The sequence below is a fragment of the Bombina bombina genome, chromosome 3 (assembly GCF_027579735.1).
Source record: "Bombina bombina isolate aBomBom1 chromosome 3, aBomBom1.pri, whole genome shotgun sequence".
Lineage (NCBI taxonomy): Eukaryota > Metazoa > Chordata > Amphibia > Anura > Bombinatoridae > Bombina > Bombina bombina.
Genome location: NC_069501.1, coordinates 1,055,520,640 through 1,055,538,832, shown reverse-complemented (window position 1 = coordinate 1,055,538,832; position 18,193 = coordinate 1,055,520,640).

Below are 18,193 nucleotides of genomic sequence, written 5' to 3'. Positions count from 1 at the left end.
AGTGTTATTGCCCATTACTAGAGGATATCACTATCCCTCTAACCAGACTGTGCTCTAGCTCCTACCACCAGCAGCAGTGTTTACTGAAGCATTTCTGTTCTCTGTCCAGAGGGAACTTAGTTCCTCTTGCAAAAATAGTGCAGGAACTCCGTTCCCATGCGCTCCCGCTCGACTTGACCCCTGCACCATGCGCTCATACAGCACACACACAAGTCGAGACCCAGTAATCATGGGGTTGCGACCCAGTAAATGGTCCCGACCCGTGGTTTGAAGAACCCTACTCTATAGCATGTTCTGTTGTGTTGTGGAGAGAAATGTGAGGTTTTTAATGGAGTGAGATACCACCTAAATGAAGTTTTAATGGAGTTCTCTATGAGGTCTGCGCTAATCAGACCTTTACTAGATCTATAAAAGACTTGTGCCCACTTGTCTCTGCTAAGTGTTTCGCCAATGTCTTGTTACCAGTTTTGTTTTTAGCTTCTTAGGTTGTAATATTTTAAAAGGACGGTCTAGTCAAAATTAAACTTTCATGATTCAAATAGGGGATGCAATTTTAAACAACTTTCAAATGTACTTTCATCATTAAGTTTGCTTTGTTCTCTTGGTATTCTTTGTTGAAAGCTAAACGTAGGTAGGCTCATATGCTGATTTCTAAACCCTTGAAGGCCACCTCTTATCTCAGTGCATTTTTAAAAATTTTCACAACTAAACAGCGCTTCTTTATGTGTGCCATATAGATAACACTGTGCTCACTCCTGTGGAGTTATTTATGAGTCAGCACTGATTGGCTAAAATGCATGTCTGTCAAAAAAATTGCAGTCTGCAGAGGCTTAGATACAAGGTAATCACAGGGGTAAAAAGTATATTCATATAACAGTGTTGGTTATGCAAAACTTGGGAATGGGTAATAAAGAGATTATCTTTTTAAACAATAAAAATTCATTAGTAGACTGTCCCTTTAGCTTCTAGATCACGTATTACAAGTCGAGTGTTAAAAAAAAAAAAAAAAAAATGATCACAAGTTCACTTGTGCGGTATCCCGATAACCAACAGGTCCTATACGTTAAATGATGAGCGCAAAGGGGAAAATTACACTTGTGTTACAACTTTGTGGTTAAACCTTGTACTCGAGTGATAACATTAATGAGACATGTTACCCAAACATTTTCTTTCATGATTTAGATAGATCATGCAATTTTAAACAACTTTCCAATTTACTTTTATTTTCTAATTTGCTTAGTTCTCTTGGTCTCCTTTGCTGAAAAGGATACCTAGGTAGGCTCAGGAGTTAAGAGCTAGCTGTTGATTGGCGACTGCACATATATACCTCTTGCCATTGGTTTAATGATATATTCAGCTAGCTCCCAGTAGTTAATTTCTACTTCTTGAAGAAAGGATACTAAGAGAATGGGGCAAAATTAAATTGCAAAGGTTAAAAATGAGCTTGTTATCCATATAAGCCTGTCATGGCTTGGTGCTAAAGGCGTGTTTGTTCACTTTCAAGATCCATTGTACGAGGTTTCAAAAAATCAAGATTAAAATATGTGGGTAAGAGACACTGCTATTTTGAAAGTACTATGTTTTATATTGGTTTGTGATGTGGTTAAAAAATATTTTTAATAGTTTAATCTATTCAAGCTAGGGCATTGCGGGTATATAGTACCTGTGTAGGGTTTATTCTTGGTTTGCATTATACTTTAAAATTGTTCATAATACATTTCTTTGTTGCAAAGGTTTGGTCTAGAATCAAGATTAACAGTACAGGATATTAATATCTTGCATAAAAAAATGATCACAACTTTTACCATAGTGGGATTTTAAATTTTTCTTACAATATAAAAAGTGTTTTGTAAAATGTGCCATTTTTACCATTCATTCTCTCAAAACTCTCGCTGTACAAAACGGCATAGCAGCAGAGGACTTCAGTCAGTGTCTCAGAGTATAAGGGCTGCACCTGGGTTTGTAAGAACTGTGGCTTGTATTTACTTTCTGGACACTTAGTTTCTAGGGTTCTGAGCCATTCCCTGGTGATTCTGAGGGCCCTGTTTGTGGTTTCTTTTTCAACTTTCCTTAGAGATGGCACAGTGTGAAGTGTTTTAATTCTTGAGGAGGAATCCCCAATGCCCTGTGATTGCAAACATATGGCAAGAGGTACTTTATAGGAGTGTCAGGTACATAATAAATGTTTATGCAGCATTCACTGTAAGTACTTATGGCTCATATATTCTGCTTAGACTTCCCTTTTGCAAGGTTTTTAAAGAGTGTCATGCTTGCTCATGTATGTGTCTTTCCCTATGTGCCCGTCATGCTGTACCTATACAGGAACTTCGCCCCTCTCGTCTTACCTTATGCACAACACATGCTGAAGATCTGTGCTATGCTCACTTGGGGTCATGTTACAGAACCCATTGCTGACACAAACATTTATTCACTGTCTTGATTGTCTTCCTCCCTTTCATTTAGCACATACACACCTGCTAATTAGGAGGCTGGGCTTACTGCTTAAATATTAGTTCCCTCTTTTGCTTAGTTGTCTGTAGCCTTTATTACTGCTAAGTGGTCTCTGACTATTCTGTGAATTATACTTCAGCTTTGTTTTTTTGAATTGCCTTCAAGTTTATTGAGAACTGTTGCTAAATACGTATTGCAAGCTGCTTACTCTCTGCTGCCACCTACTGAATACAAAGTTTACTGCATTTTTTTTAAACATGACTAAAGGGACAGGAAAGCACAATTTAACTTGCATGAGTAAGATAAAACATGTCATTTCTATTTTCAAATGTGCTTTGTTCTCTTGGTTTCCCTTGCTGAAAAGGAATATGCACATACCCTACACTAGTGGGAGCTAGTTGCTGATTAGTGCCTGCACACATTTGTCTCTTGTGATTGGCTAATTAAATATGTTCAGCTAGCTGCCGGTAGTGCAACAGTGTTCCTCAGCAAAGGATAATAAGAAAATGAATCAAATTTGATAATAGAAGTAAATTGGAAAGTTGTTTACAATTGTATGTTCTATCCAAATCATGAAATAATTTTTTGGGGGTTTGCTGTCCCTTTAATTGATTGTGCCAGAACTGTTACAGGGATGCAACACCAAGCATAACAGAGAGTGAAATCCCTAAAGGATAGTTGTTGGGTAACTGACTGTGTATTTTGTTCTAATTATTAATAATGTGTCTTGCTTTGTTTGTGCATACAATTGCTGGGTAACCAATACATCTTTATGGGCAACTCAACAAAAGAGTGTAAAAAATAAGGTGTTCTAGTCCTATTTTATTTTCCTAGCAAACTATGGCCTAGATCAGTGATTTGCAACCTTTTTTTTGCCGTGGCACACTTTTTTACATTAAAATATCCTGCGGCACACCACCATCCCAAAATTTTAGAAAATCACATATTGTAGCCTAATACATGATATATATATATATATATATATATATATATATATATATATATATATATACACACACACACACACACACTGTGCTGTCATGCCATGCCTCCTACAAACTTTACATGACATATTGACATTCATTCACAAACAATCATAATGATTGTCTGTGAATGAATGTCAATGTCATGGTTGTAAATGATGCCTGATGAGCCTGTCGCATATCTCGCAATATTTCAAAATTTGAAAGAGGGACACCCCGCACTGTTGTCAGTCTGCCGTGGCACACCTGAGGATCTCTCACGGCACACTGGTTGAAAAACACTGGCCTAGATTACAAGTGTTGCGGCACACGGCTATACTTCTGAAAAATTGGCCTTTGCGAGCCAAATATTCAGCTCACCCGTACCACTAGTGTTTTAGCCTATACCACAACTCTCCATTTCACACTCAAAAAATGGCTTTTGAGTGTGGAATTTTCTTATTACAGGTTGTATGGTCCGGCTATTTCGCTAGCGTTATAGCTTATACTGTAACAATCCATTCCGCTATCAAAGACCAGTAGTTATGGATTTTGCAAAACAAAAATGTTTCACAAAACTCATAACAAAAACTTTACAAAGTACACTAACACCCATAAACTACCTATTAACCCCTAAACCGCCACCCCCCGCATCGCAAATACTATAATAAACCTATTAACCCCTAATCCGCCGCCCACCCACATTGCGACTCCCTAAATTAAAGTATTAACCCCTAATCCACTGCCCACCCACATCACCAACACTAAATTAAAGTATTAACCCCTAATCCGCTGCCCCCCACATCGCCAACAGTAAATAAACCTATATAACCCTTAAACTGCCGACCCCCCACATTGCTAACACCTAAATAAAACTATTAACCCCTAATCCGCCGCCAGCCCACATCGCAAATACTAACCTATTAATTTTACTGAGCACACCCGCTTACTTGCACTCCTGGCATACAGATATTACTACACACTAGACTATCACTTGAGTGGCAACAAATAACTTTAAATATGAGTGCAAAAACAGAAGTTTTATTGATTGTGCTGAGCGATGTTTAAGCACAAAAGTGTTAAAATTTTTGCGCTCCACTTGTAATCTAGGCCTTTATAGGGAATACCATTTTGAGCTTAAAGGGACACTGAACCCAAATTTTTTCTTTTGTGATTCAGATAGAGCATGCAATTTTAAGCAACTTTCTAATTTACTTCTATTATCCAATTTTCTGCATTCTCTTGGTATGTTTATTTGAAAAGCAAGAATGTAAGTTTAGATGCTGGCCCATTTTTGGTGAACAACCTGGGTTGTTCTTGCTAATTGGTGGATAAATTCACCAACCAATAAACAAGTGCTGTCCAGTTGTCTCAACCAAAAAATAGCTTAGATGCCTTCTTTTTCAAATAAAGATAGCAAGAGAATGAAGAAAAAATTGGTAATAGGAGAAAATTAGAAAGTTGCTTAAAATTGCATGCTCTATATGAATCACGAAAGAAAAAATTTAGGTTCAGTGTCCCTTTAATGTCCCTTTAATAAACCCTAATCACCATCTATCATGTGCTTGTTATTTCTCATATTTATGTGTTACCACCAATAATAACTAACACCTAGATTTAGAGTTCTGCGTTAGCCGTCAAAAGCAGCGTTAAGGGCTCCTAACGCTGCTTTTTACCGCCCGCTGGTATTTAGAGTCAGCCAGGAAAGGGTCTAACGCTCACTTTCAAGCCGCGACTTTTCCATACCGCAGATCCCCTTACGTCAATTGCGTATCCTATCTTTTCAATGGGATCTTCCTAACGCCGGTATTTAGAGTCTTGGCTGAAGTGAGCATTAGACCCTCTACCGACAAGACTCCAGCCGCAGAAAAAAGTCAGTAGTTAAGAGCTTTCTGGGCTAACGCCGGTTCATAAAGCTCTTAACTACTGTGCTCTAAAGTTCACTATCACCCATAAACTACCTATGTGCCCCTAAACCGAGGACCCCCCACATTGCCGCCACTCTAATAATTTTTTTTAACCCCTAATCTGCCGACCGCACACCGCCGCCACCTACATTATCCCTATGAACCCCTAATCTGCTGCCCCTAACATCGCCGACACCTACATAATATTTATTAACCCCTAATCTGCCCCTCCCAACGTCGCCGCTACCTTACCTACACTTATTAACCCCTAATCTGCCGACCGGACCTCGCCGCAACTATAATAAATGTATTAACCCCTAAACCGCCGCACTCCCGCCTCGCAAACCCTATAATAAATAGTATTAACCCCTAATCTGCCCCCCCTAACATCGCCGACACCTAACTTCAAGTATTAACCCCTAATCTGCCGACCGGACCTCGCCGCTACTCTAATAAATGTATTGACCCCTAAAGCTAGGTCTAACCCTAACACCCCCCTAAGTTAAATATAATTTTAATCTAACGAAATAAATTAAATATTATTAACTAAAGTCTTCCTATTTAAAACTAAATACTTACCTGTAAAATAAACCCTAATATAGCTACAATATAACAAATAATTATATTGTAGCTATTTTAGGATTTATATTTATTTTACAGGCAACTTTGTATTTATTTTAACTAGGTACAATAGCTATTAAATTGTTATTTACTATTTAATAGCTACCTAGTTAAAATAATTACCAAATTACCTGTAAAATAAATCCTAACCTAAGTTACAATTAAACCTAACACTACACTATCAATAAATTAATTAAATCAATTAACTACAAGTACCTACAATTAAATAAACTAAACTAAATTACAAAAAAACCCCACTAAATTACAAAAAATAAAAAAAGATTACAAGAATTTTAAGCTAATTACACCTACTCTAAGCCCCCTAATAAAATAACAAAGCCCCCCAAAATAAAAAAATTCCCTACCCTAATCTAAATTAAAATAGTTAACAGCTCTATTACCTTACCAGCCCTTAAAAGGGCTTTTTGCGGGGCATGCCCCAAAGAAATCAGCTCTTTTGCCTGTAAAAAAAACACAATACCACCCCCCAACATTACAACCCACCACCCACATACCCCTACTCTAACCCAAACCCCCTTAAATAAACCTAACACTACCCCCCTGAAGAGCTCCCTACCTTGAGTCGTCTTCACTCAGCCGAGCACCGATGGACCAAAAGAGGACATCCAGAGCGGCAGAAGTCTTCATCCTATCCGGGCAGAAGAGGACATCCGGACCGGTAGACATCTTCATCCAAGCGACATCTTCTATCTTCATCCATCCGACGAGGAGCGGCTCCATCTTCAAGACCTCCGGTGCGGAACATCCTCTTCCTACTGACGACTACCGACGAATGAAGGTTCCTTTAAGTGACGTCATCCAAGATGGTGTCCCTCGGATTCCGATTGGCTGATAGGATTCTATCAGCCAATCGGAATTAAGGTAGGAAAAATCAGCCAATCAGATTGAGCTCGCATTCTATTGGCTGTTCAGATCAGCCAATAGAATGCGAGATCAATCTGATTGGCTGATTGATCTCACTATGTGTGGTTGTCTATGTGAAGGAGAGACAACTACATTACAATATTATGTCTAAAAATTAAAAACAAACAAAGTAGCTGTGAGACTATGGAGTGCAAACTACTGTGGAGTCATTTTGAGGGTAAAGTAGTGGATGTGCAGTAAGTGTAGTGATGCTACACGTTGCATGGTGATCAAGAAAAGGGAATGGAGAGATAGTAAAATGAGAGTGGTGGCTAAAGATTAGATACATTGGGCGCCATGTACTAAACTTCGAAGTGACCGTCCATCTGTATTTCCGCGTCAAAATTCGCTCACGATCTGCTTCTCGTATGTACCAATCTGCGATCTGGTCGAAAAACCACTATTTTCATCAGCGATCGTAATTTTACGCAACTGATCGTTCCAAAGCCTTTTTCCACTTACTACATGTTCGATCGCACGTAAATTTGCTGTAATCGGAAATTATGAATGTTACAACTAATCCGTCCGCTCCAACTTTCACTGTAACTTCGCGTGATTTGCTTCACGACCATTTAGGTAGCGAATACAATAGAAAACTATAGGGCGTATCAACCTGACGCCAGGTAGAAGTACTTAAGTGAAAGGACTAGACTACTATTGTAGCATTATTGGTTTTTGGATCACTGAATGAAGATGAAGACACTTTTACACATGTTTCTTTTCCGATTAATTCAATTACGAGGAAGAAGGGCTATACAGGCACCGGTTGACAACTTGCAAAGAAGGAGAGGTAGAAGAATCAGAGTCCCTAGAGTTTTCCTTCCACGTATGGGTTTGGAAAGCATTTCTGATCGAGAGATTATCCAGAGATATGACACCTAGATCATCACGTGGGTAAAGAACTAAACCAATCAGGTCGCAGACTGCTTCTTAGCTTTGCTCTTTCGCGCCGAACGAAGCTTCAAAGTTATCAATAATCCGATTGTCTTCGACACACAATAGACGCGAAATTTTACGGCTTGGTTTTTAGTACATTCATGTAACGAAGTGCCATCCGCATGGTGCGAATGCCGGCGGGTTATTTCGATACGCTCTGTGCGAAAAAATTGACGCCTTAGTACATGGCGCCCATTAAGTGGCCATCTTATGAGAGGCCATGGGAACTAGTAAGCTCGAAATCATTGACACTCTAGGAGCTCTAGGACTAAAAGGGAGTATGGTGAAGTCATGAAAAATTAGGGGTTTGTCAGAGGAGATAAAGCAAGGACACCTGGCACAGTAGTGGGCTTACTCAACAGAGGGTCCTGGTATAAAATTTTGTTTGGGCACCCCAAAGGATATCTCATTGTAAGCAATAGTAATAATATACATACTGCTCTGTATAATCATTTTGAGTAGATAGATAAATAAGATGGAACTGCAACCTGCACTCATAGGATGGTATGTGTTGGAAAAAACAGCAGGGAGGTAAAAGAATGCCAGGTCATTGCCTGTTACCAAGCCTGGGTGGGTGGCTGAATTGAAGCCTGCATATGAAAGTGCACCTGACAGACAGAGGAAAGTGAGGGCCAGAAGATTATGGGAGTGGGAGATTAAAAAGACCATGAATGGAAGTGATCTTACTGCAGACAGAGAAAGAGTTCCATTTTGCATGAGCAAAAGGAGTGTATGCTTTTGAGAGACATGCCATTTAAATCAAAGAAAATAGTACAGGCTCAGCATTCCAAATATATAAGGAATGTAATAAAGCATGCAAAAGAGCAATCACTAGGACAAACTCTAAAATATTTTTTTAAAGTTTATTAATGGCAAAAAATTCAAAAAGGAAATATAGTTACATTAAAATGTGAGAAAGGTGGCATGATTCACAGTGACCGGGGGAAGGCAGAGGTACTAAAACATTTATTTTCTTCACTATACACAAGAGAGGAAGCCATTAGAGAGACATTAAAATAAACTAGAACATACAAGCGCATACCAATAACTGGGTTATCTCTAGATTATATTACAGAAAAACTTTATAGTATCAAGGTAAATAAAACGTCAGGTACAGAGGGAATAAGACTCATTGTTCTTAGGCATAGTACCCCAGGACTGGCATAAAGCTAATATGGTGCCACTTTTTAAAAAAGGGAAGCAGGAACTGATCGAGGAAGCTATAGACCATTAATCCTGACATTAGTACTGGAAGATATTATATTCAAGAGTATATTAGGAAAAACAAATAAAAAAAAATCAGCATGGTTTTATGATAAACAAATAATTTCAAACTAATGTAGCTAGAGAAATACGTAAGTAAGAATATAGATAAAGGGGATCTAATAAAGGAAAATAGATGGCAGTACTCCAGTATCTTAAAAAGTTGCTCAGTTTATTCACATCAACTCCAAGTAAAAAAAACAATCAACGACTTTTCGAGTTTTAACCCTTTATTATGCAACATGATTAAGGGTTAACACCCGAAATGTTAATTGTTTGTGTTACTTGGAGTTGATGTGAGTAAACTGAACAACTTTTTAAGATACTGGAGTGCTGCCATCTATTTTCCTTTGTTTGGACTATCGTTTGGGACTTTTGTGTGAGGTCCTGGATGGCGTTGGTACCCACTGGATACACAGGTGCTGGATACAATCTATTTTAAGTATAGATAAAGGGAATCAGTTGATGTGATATACTTGGATTTTGCAAAGGCTTTTGATACAGTAATGTCACGACCATGCCCAAGATTGAAGCTGGGACCCCTGGTTTGCAGCCTTTTGCCTTACCTCGGTCTTAATCTGATATTCTTGGAGACCTGCTGCCTGCACTGATTTTGTTCTTTAGCTCCCCCTGCCTGCCAGCTGCAGGTAATTTTCTAATCAGTCTCTCTTTAAAAGGCTGCTTTACAGTCTCTTCCCTGTCCTAACAATTTGGTTTCACCCCTTTGTTTGTGCCTCTGCTCAGTAATCTGCATTAAGATTTGATTTGACTTCCTGGCTCCTGTACTGGGCTTTTCCTTTAACCATCTTTATGGACTGATACCTGGTTTCCTGACCTATGGCTTGAACTTGGACTTTGCTTTTGGATTCTGTTTTATTATTTCTGTATGAGAGAGTATGAAGAAGGTAGCGCAGCTACAGGCTCAACCAACCATGTCGGCAGCTTCATCCGGGTTACCGCAACACCTGTACAAGGCAGCGTTCAACAAAGTACTAAAAGTCATGCCAGAGTAGTTAGTTGCAAGCCAAAAGGTAAGGGCTGGCAGGGTTTTTCCCTGTTGTTTGCCATGTGCTGCTGGCAGCCATTTTACTCACCTCTCTTCCTGACTATGGTACATTGTGGGGGATACTGCTCATTTCCTACACTTCCTTTTATGGCCAGACTGGTGTGCATCATCCATGTGAGACAGGATGCAGTCTCAGAATTGTGATGTCATCACTTATTATTTAAAGGGCCTCTGTTCAGTATGCTTTGCCTTTGCGTTGTCTCAGACCTGTTTGTGAGAGTTCCTGTGTATTACCTGGCTGCCTGACGTCCTTCCTAATTCCTGATCCCTGGCTTGTTCCTGACTCTGCTGTTTTCCTTGTTCCTGATTCCGGCTCATCTGACTATTCGCTTTGGCTCCTGACTCAGCTCATCTGGCTACCAGCTCTGGTTTTGACTCCTGGCTTGTTATTTGACTTGTGGACTTTTTATTATTTTTTGCTATTAATAAAGGTGTGATTATTTTTGCACTTCTTGTCTCAGTCTGATTCCTGGCACCCTGACATTACGCTAAGGCCATGAATCCTGATGGAGCTAATAATAATCCACCTTTACCTGCCATCATTTCCAGGATGGATGAACAGGATCACCGCACTAGCCCTGCAAACCCTGCTGACTCGCACTGCACATTTGGACCAAAGTGTCCCGCAAGTTATGGCTGCTCCTGTTTCCGCTGCTGCACCTATGCCTACCAGGAGCATGTCCGGTTCTGCACCTCTACCTCAGCGATATGGAGGTGATCCTATTCAGTGCAGAGGGTTTTTGAACCAGGTGGGCATTTACTTTGAGATGTTACTCTCTGATACAGCTCTTGCCTGGGCTAATCCCTTATGGGAGACTAATAAACCTGTGATTTCAAATTAGCCTGAATTTGTGGCCTCCTTTCGAAGGGTATTTGATGTTCCGGCTCGCTCCTCCTCTGCTGCTAAACGACTCATGTCCATTCAGCAAGGTACAAGATCTGTTGCTCAGTATGCTATTGAGTTCCGTATGCTTGCCGCAGCGGTAGGTTGGAACAATTAAGCCCTTGTTGCCACCTCCTTTCTTTTCATTTACTAAATTTGATTTGAGAGGAGCGTACAATCTCGTTAGGATTAAGGAGGGTCACGAATGGAAAACAGCATTTAACACAAGGCATTATGAGTATCTTGTAATGCCCTTTGTCTATGTAATTCTCCTGCTGTTTTTCAGGAATTTTATAAATGATGTCCTACGAGATATGTTGCAACAGTGTGTTGTGGTGTACTTAGATGACATCCTCATACACTCACCCACACTTGAAGCTCATCGTTCTGATGTTACACAGGTTCTTCAGAGACTACGTGAGAACGGCCTGTTTTGTAAACTCGAGAAATGTGAGTTCCATCAGACTCAAGTAACCTTCCTAGGTTATGTTATCTCCGTTGCAGGGTTCTCCATGGATCCTGACAAGTTATCTGCAATTCTGCAGTGGCCTCGCCCAGTTGGTCTTCGGTCTATTAAACGTTTTTTGGGGTTCGCCAATTACTATAGAAAGTTTATTACAAACTTTTCTTCCTTGGTCAAACCTATCACAGACATGACCCGTAACGAGAATGATTCACTCCATTGGTCACCTACTGTCATTAAGGCCTTTGATAGTCTTAAGACTGCCTTTGCTGCCACTCCAGTTCAGGCTCATCCTAACCCTGTCCTGCCTTTCGTTCTTGAGGTCGATGCGTCTGAGACTGGAGTAGGTGCCCTCTTGTCTCAATGTCCTACGCCTGACGGTTCCTTTCATCCGTGTGGTTTCTTCTCTAAGAAATTGTCTCCAGCGGAGTGCAATTATGAAATTGGAGACAGGGAATTACTGGCCATAATTTTGGCACTCAAGGAATGGAGGCATCTTCTCAAGGGTACTAGCGTGCCAGTGCTCATTCTTACTGACCACAAGAATTTAACTATTCTATCTGAAACAAGACGTTTGTTGCCCCAACAGGCCAGATGGGGCGCCATTTTTGCCTTGGTTTAATTATGTGGTCTCCTACCTGCCTGGTAGTAAGAATGTTAGGGCTGATGCCCTCTCTCGACAATTTTCGCCTCTGTCCAAGGAGGAGTCTGTACCTACTCCTGTTATACCTCCTGACCATATTTTGGCTACCATACTTACTAATTTGACTTCTCCCTTGGGGAGGAGATCCTGGCTGCACAAACCAATGCACCTCCTGAGAAACCTAGTGGTAAGTGTTTTGTTCCTGAGAATCTTCGAACTAAACTTTTGCACACTTACCACTATCCTAAAGCCGCAGGTCACCCAGGCAAGAACCAAATGATTTGGTCTGTCACTCGACAATTCTGGTGGCCAGGTCTTCATTCTGATATTGCTGCGTATGTTGCCTCCTGCTCAGTTTGTGCACAGAATAAGACTCAGAATAAGACTCCTCGACGTCTTCCTGTGGGTCTTCTTCAACCTATTGCTAATGGTGAGCGTCCTTGGACACATCTTTCCATGGACTTCATTGTCAAGCTCCCTGTTTCCAATGGCAATACTGTTATCCTTATGGTGGTTGACCATTTTTCTAAAATGTCACATTGCATTCCCTTGATGAACCTGCCTACCGCTCAGGAGCTTGCTTTGATTTTTGCCCGGGAGGTCTTCCGTTTACATGGGTTACCCAAGGAGATATTGTCGGACCGGGGTAGCCAATTTGTCTCCTGATTTTGGCGTTCCTTTTGTGCTCAAATGGGAATCCAGCTTTCCTTCTCCTCGGCATATCACCCTCAATCCAATGGGGCTGCGGAATGGTCTAATCAAGCTCTGGAACAGTTCCTCCATTGCTATGTCTCAGATCACCACAATAATTGGTCTGAACTGTTACCTTGGGCAGAGTTTGCTCATAATAGTGCTATTAATGCTTCCTCCTAGTTATCCCCGTTCATGGCAAATTATGGGTTTCAACCATTCTTGTTGCCCGATTCATTCATGTCTCAGGGTATTCCGGTTTTGGAGGAGCATCTCGGTCAACTCCATTCCACGTGGGTGCAGATTCAGGATTGCCTTCATCGTTCTATGCAGTGCCAAAAGTTCCAGGCTGATCGTAGGCGTCTGCCCGCACCTTCCTACCAGGTTGGTGAGAGAGTTTGGCTGTCCTCCCGCAACTTGAACCTTCATGTGCCTTCCAATAAATTGGCTCCCCGTTATGTTGGTCCTTTTCGAATTCTCTGACGGGTTAATCCTGTGGCCTACGCTCTTGACCTTCCTCCTGCTATGCGCATCTCCAATGTTTTTCATGTCTCCCTCTTGAAACCATTGGTTTGTAATCGGTTTACCACTGTGTTGCCTCGTCCCCATCCTATCTTTGTTGACAACCATGAGGAGTATGAGGTCAGCAGCATTATTAGCTCTCGTATGTCCAGGGGCCGTGTACAGTATTTGGTTCACTGGAGGGGCTACAGTCCGGAGGAGCGTTCTTGGGTTCCCTCCTCTGATGTTCATGCTCCCACCATCCTCTGTGCCTTCCATGCCGTTTCCCCTATAAGCCTTTTGTCCTCCCGCGGGGGAGGGGTTATTGAGGGGAGGGTACTGTCAGGGTTTTTTCCCTGTTGTTTGCCATGTGCTGCTGGCAGCCTTTTTACTCACCTCTCTTCCTGACTGTGGTGCATTGTGGGGGATGCTGCTCATTTCCTACACTTTCTTTTATGGCCAGACTGGTGTGCATCATCCATGTGAGACAGGATGCAGTCTCAGAATTATGATGTCATCACTTATTATTTCAAGGGCCTCTGTTCAGTATGCTTTGCCTTTGCGTTGTCTCAGACCTGTTTGTGAGAGTTCCTGTGTATTACCTGGCTGCCTGACGTCCTTCCTAGTTCCTGATCCCTGGCTTGTTCCTGACTCTGCTGTTTTCCTTGTTCCTGATTTCGGCTCGCCTGACTATTTGCTTTGGCTCCTGACTCAGCTCGTCTGACTACCAGCTCTGGTTTTGACTCCTGGCTTGTTATTTGACTTGTGGAATTTTTATTATTTTTTTGCTATTAATAAAGGTGTGATTATTTTTGCACTTCTCGTCTCAGTCTGATTCCTGGCACCCTGACAAAGGCTGAGCAAGCCAACAGCATATAAGAACTAAAGAAGAGAGGCAGCACTCCGGGTATTCCAAAATTAAAAATTCCAAACTTTATTCCGGCTTCTAAAAATATATACACACAAAACACAGGAGGAGTGTCCTTACGCGTTTCGTGCTGTGCGGCACTTAGTCACAGGTTGACAGATGCTTATCATTTCAGCACTTACATACTGAGCACCTCCAATCACACATCCGCAAAAACGGTAGTCATGGAGATGAGTCAGCATACAGTCTGTCTAGTAAATTAAAGGTTAAAATAAATAGGTTAAAACAGAACTGTCAAATTGAAAATTTGGCAAATTCTAAAAGGTTAGTCTGTATTAAATCTATAAGGTTACAATGCTAACAAAGGAAGTTACGGCTAATTAAAAAAAACAAAAAAACAACAACAATAGCCATCAGCAAAAACAAAAGTGAATTACGGAGTGAGTTATACACAATGCAATATATATGATAACACCCAAATAATTAAATAATGCATAGATGTACAGCACACGGTCAGGAATATATAAAAAGATACAATACTGAACTAATACCAGTTCAGAAGGGATATGCTTTAAAACTGGTATGCTCAAAACAAAAGAGAGAAACAAGTACAGGTATTAGAAAGACAGAGTATGCCACTTCTGATTCTTAGCACCAAAAATGTCTCAAAAGAAAAGCAAAGGTCAGAAGATTTATACCAGGAACAATGCATATCAAACATGATGAATACATATATAACAAATTAATCAATAAAGAGACTAATATCCCACTCCTTGTTCATCTCTGTTGGTTCTCTTGTGTTTAACGTAAGAATCCAGTATACCTCTTTTTTAGTAAGGATCTAAAACTCATTACCACCTTGAGGAGGTAGCTTGGCAATATTTATTACCCTTATACTAAAATTAGACTTATGGGTGAAATGCAACCCATTAAAATGCCTAGCTACACTTGAGTCTTATCATAGTTTTTAACATCTCTTTTATTTTCACCTATTCTAGACCTCAGGCAGCGTGGAGTTTGACCTACGTATTGGGCATAGCAAAGATTACACTCTAAGGGGTCGATTTATCAAACTCCGTATGGAGCTTGATGCCCCTGTTTCCGCACGAGCCTTGAGGCTCGCCAGAAACAGAAGTTATGAAGCAGCGGTCTAAAGACAGCTGCTCCATAACTTGTCTGCTTGCTCTGAGGCTGAGGACATCAATCTGCCCAATCCTATACGATCGGGCTAATTTGACACCCTCTGCTAGCGACCGATTGGCCGCAAATCTGCAGGACGCAGCATTGCACCAGCAGTTCACAAGAACTGCTGGTACAATGATAAATGCTGACAGCATAGCAGGTCAGTGCAAAGGGATTGACAAAGAATTGGAAGAATCGGTTAGTAAACGGCAAATGAGATGTAATGTTGGTAAATGTAAGGTTCTACATTTTGGAAATAAAAATATGCACACTACCTAATATTTAAATGCGACTAAACAGCAAAACAGAGGAGGAAAGGATTTAGGTGTACTTCTAGATAAAAAGCAAACAATGAGTGCACAATGAAACACAGTGAATTCTGAGTATAATAACATTCTAGCATGTATTAAAAGTAAGGAATTGGTGCAAGGACAGAGAGCATAATTCTGTTGCTATATAAATCCTTGATAAGGCCTCACCTGGAGTCTGGAGTTCAGTTCTGAAGATCAATTGCAGAATTAGAAAAAAAATTATAGAAGGGACAAAAAAACAAAACAATTAATAATATGGGGGATTTAGACTATGAGGAAAGGTTAGGCAAACTGGGTATATTTTCTCTAGAAAAAAAGCACTTGAGAAGTGATATGATTACTTTATATACATATATTTAAAGGGACAGTCTAGTCCAAAATAAACTTTCATGATTCAGATAGGGCATGTAATTTTAAACAATTTTCCAATTTACTTTTATCACCAATTTTGCTTTGTTCTCTTGGTATTCTTAGTTGAAAGGTAAATCTAGGAAGTTCATATGCTAAGTTCTAAGCCCTTGAAGGCCGCCTCTTCTCTCAGGGCATGTTTAAAGTTTTTCACCACTAGAGGGTGTTAGTTTATGTGTGTCATATAGATCACACTGTGCACACTCATGTGGAGTTCCTAGGAGCCAGCATTGATTGGCTAAAAAGTCTGTCAAAAGAACTGAAATAAGGGGGAAGCCTGCAGAGGCTTGATACAAGATAATCAAAGAGGTAAATAGTGTAGTTATATAACTGTATTGGTTATGCAAAACTAGGGAATGGATAATAAAAAGGGATTATATATCTTTTAAAACAATAAAAATTCTGGTGTAGACTGTTCCTTTAAGGCCCAAATACAGAGCTGGCGGAAGCTCTGTTTATTAACGCAAGGGGATGTTTGGGATAGCGCTAACGAATAGCTGAGAGGGTGTTAGAAATGTGGATTTATATATATATATATATATATATATATATATATATATATATATATATATATATATATATATATATATATATATATATATATATATATATATATATATTCATGGGCCACCTTAGGAGAATTATAGCAATACTATCTTATGAGAAATTGTGAATAAATATATATGGGATTGGAAAATTTTCAAATTAATTTACAATCTATTAGGGACCAGATAATCAGATGTAACAAACCCTTCAATGTTTTAAGAAATGAGATATGACGGATCAAATATTAACAATTTAATAATAATTGAACCGTCTCTATATATATAATCCCTGTCCCAGGACCTACTTACACGGACTCACCTTACTGATTATTTGCCTATTCACTGGGGTAATATTTGTGCCTCAAGACTATAGGTAGCCTCAAACAGGATCACTCTGAACTATAACCCGGACCTGATTAAACCTCAACCCGGACCTGATCTAATCACAAGCGAGGAAACGCCACTCTGGCAGTTCACATCGGACGCCGAACACTGGACTGAACTAACTAAAGAAACAGGTTTCAAAGTTATCCTCTGTTTTGTACATTCTGCACTCTGATGTTTGCCCTCTATCCCGGGGATAATATTTAACTTGAGGACTATTGTATACCGGTCACCTTAAACCGGTCACGGACCACTCCGTTATCCTATAGTACTTTTCTACAGCACTTCTTGTGCAAATAACCCTAGGCACCAGTCTTTTGAGACAAGGGCTTCTTATCCTTGTTAACATGTATATCAGCTAATATTTTATTATATTCATATCAATTGTATTTATCCAATTGCTAAGTTTTAACTTATCATTTTTTACGCAGTATTTTAATGTACTACATTTATACATTTGCTCTATATTTTTAATTATATTGATGCCAGCATCTTTTTATTCTTATTTGTTCATTAATCTATCATTGTTATGAATTTAATGTTTCTTTATTATTAAATTGTTAATATTTGATCCGTCATATCTCATTTCTTAAAAAAACATTGAAGGGTTTGTTACATCTGATTATCTGGTCCCTAATAGATTGTAAATTAATTTTAAAATTTTCCAATCCCATATATATTTATTCACAATTTCTCATAAGATAGTATTGGTATAATTCTCCTAAGGTGGCCCATGAATATATATATATATATATATATATATATAAATCCACATTTCTAACACCCTCTCAGCTATTCATTAGCACTATCCCAAACATCCCCTTGCGTTTGTATCTTTAGGGTGGACTTTTTTGAGGTTGGTTCACCTTTTTTGGGTTAAGCTAATGAGAGGTAGAGTGTTGTATCTATAAATCACATTTTTGTATCCGGAAGCTCTGTTTATTCCAAGGCAATTGTTTACAACAAGAGCTCAAGATTTAAGGCTAGAGTAAAGATTTAAGGCTAGAGTAAAGATTTAAGGCTAGAATAAAGATTTAAAGCTAGAGTAAAGATTTAAGGCTAGAGTGTGGAACTCATCGCCTAAGGACATAGTGACCGCCAATACCTTAAATGCATTAAAAAATGGCTTAGATACTTTTCTAGCTAGAAATAGAATTCAGTGATATCATTGATTGTGTTAAATGG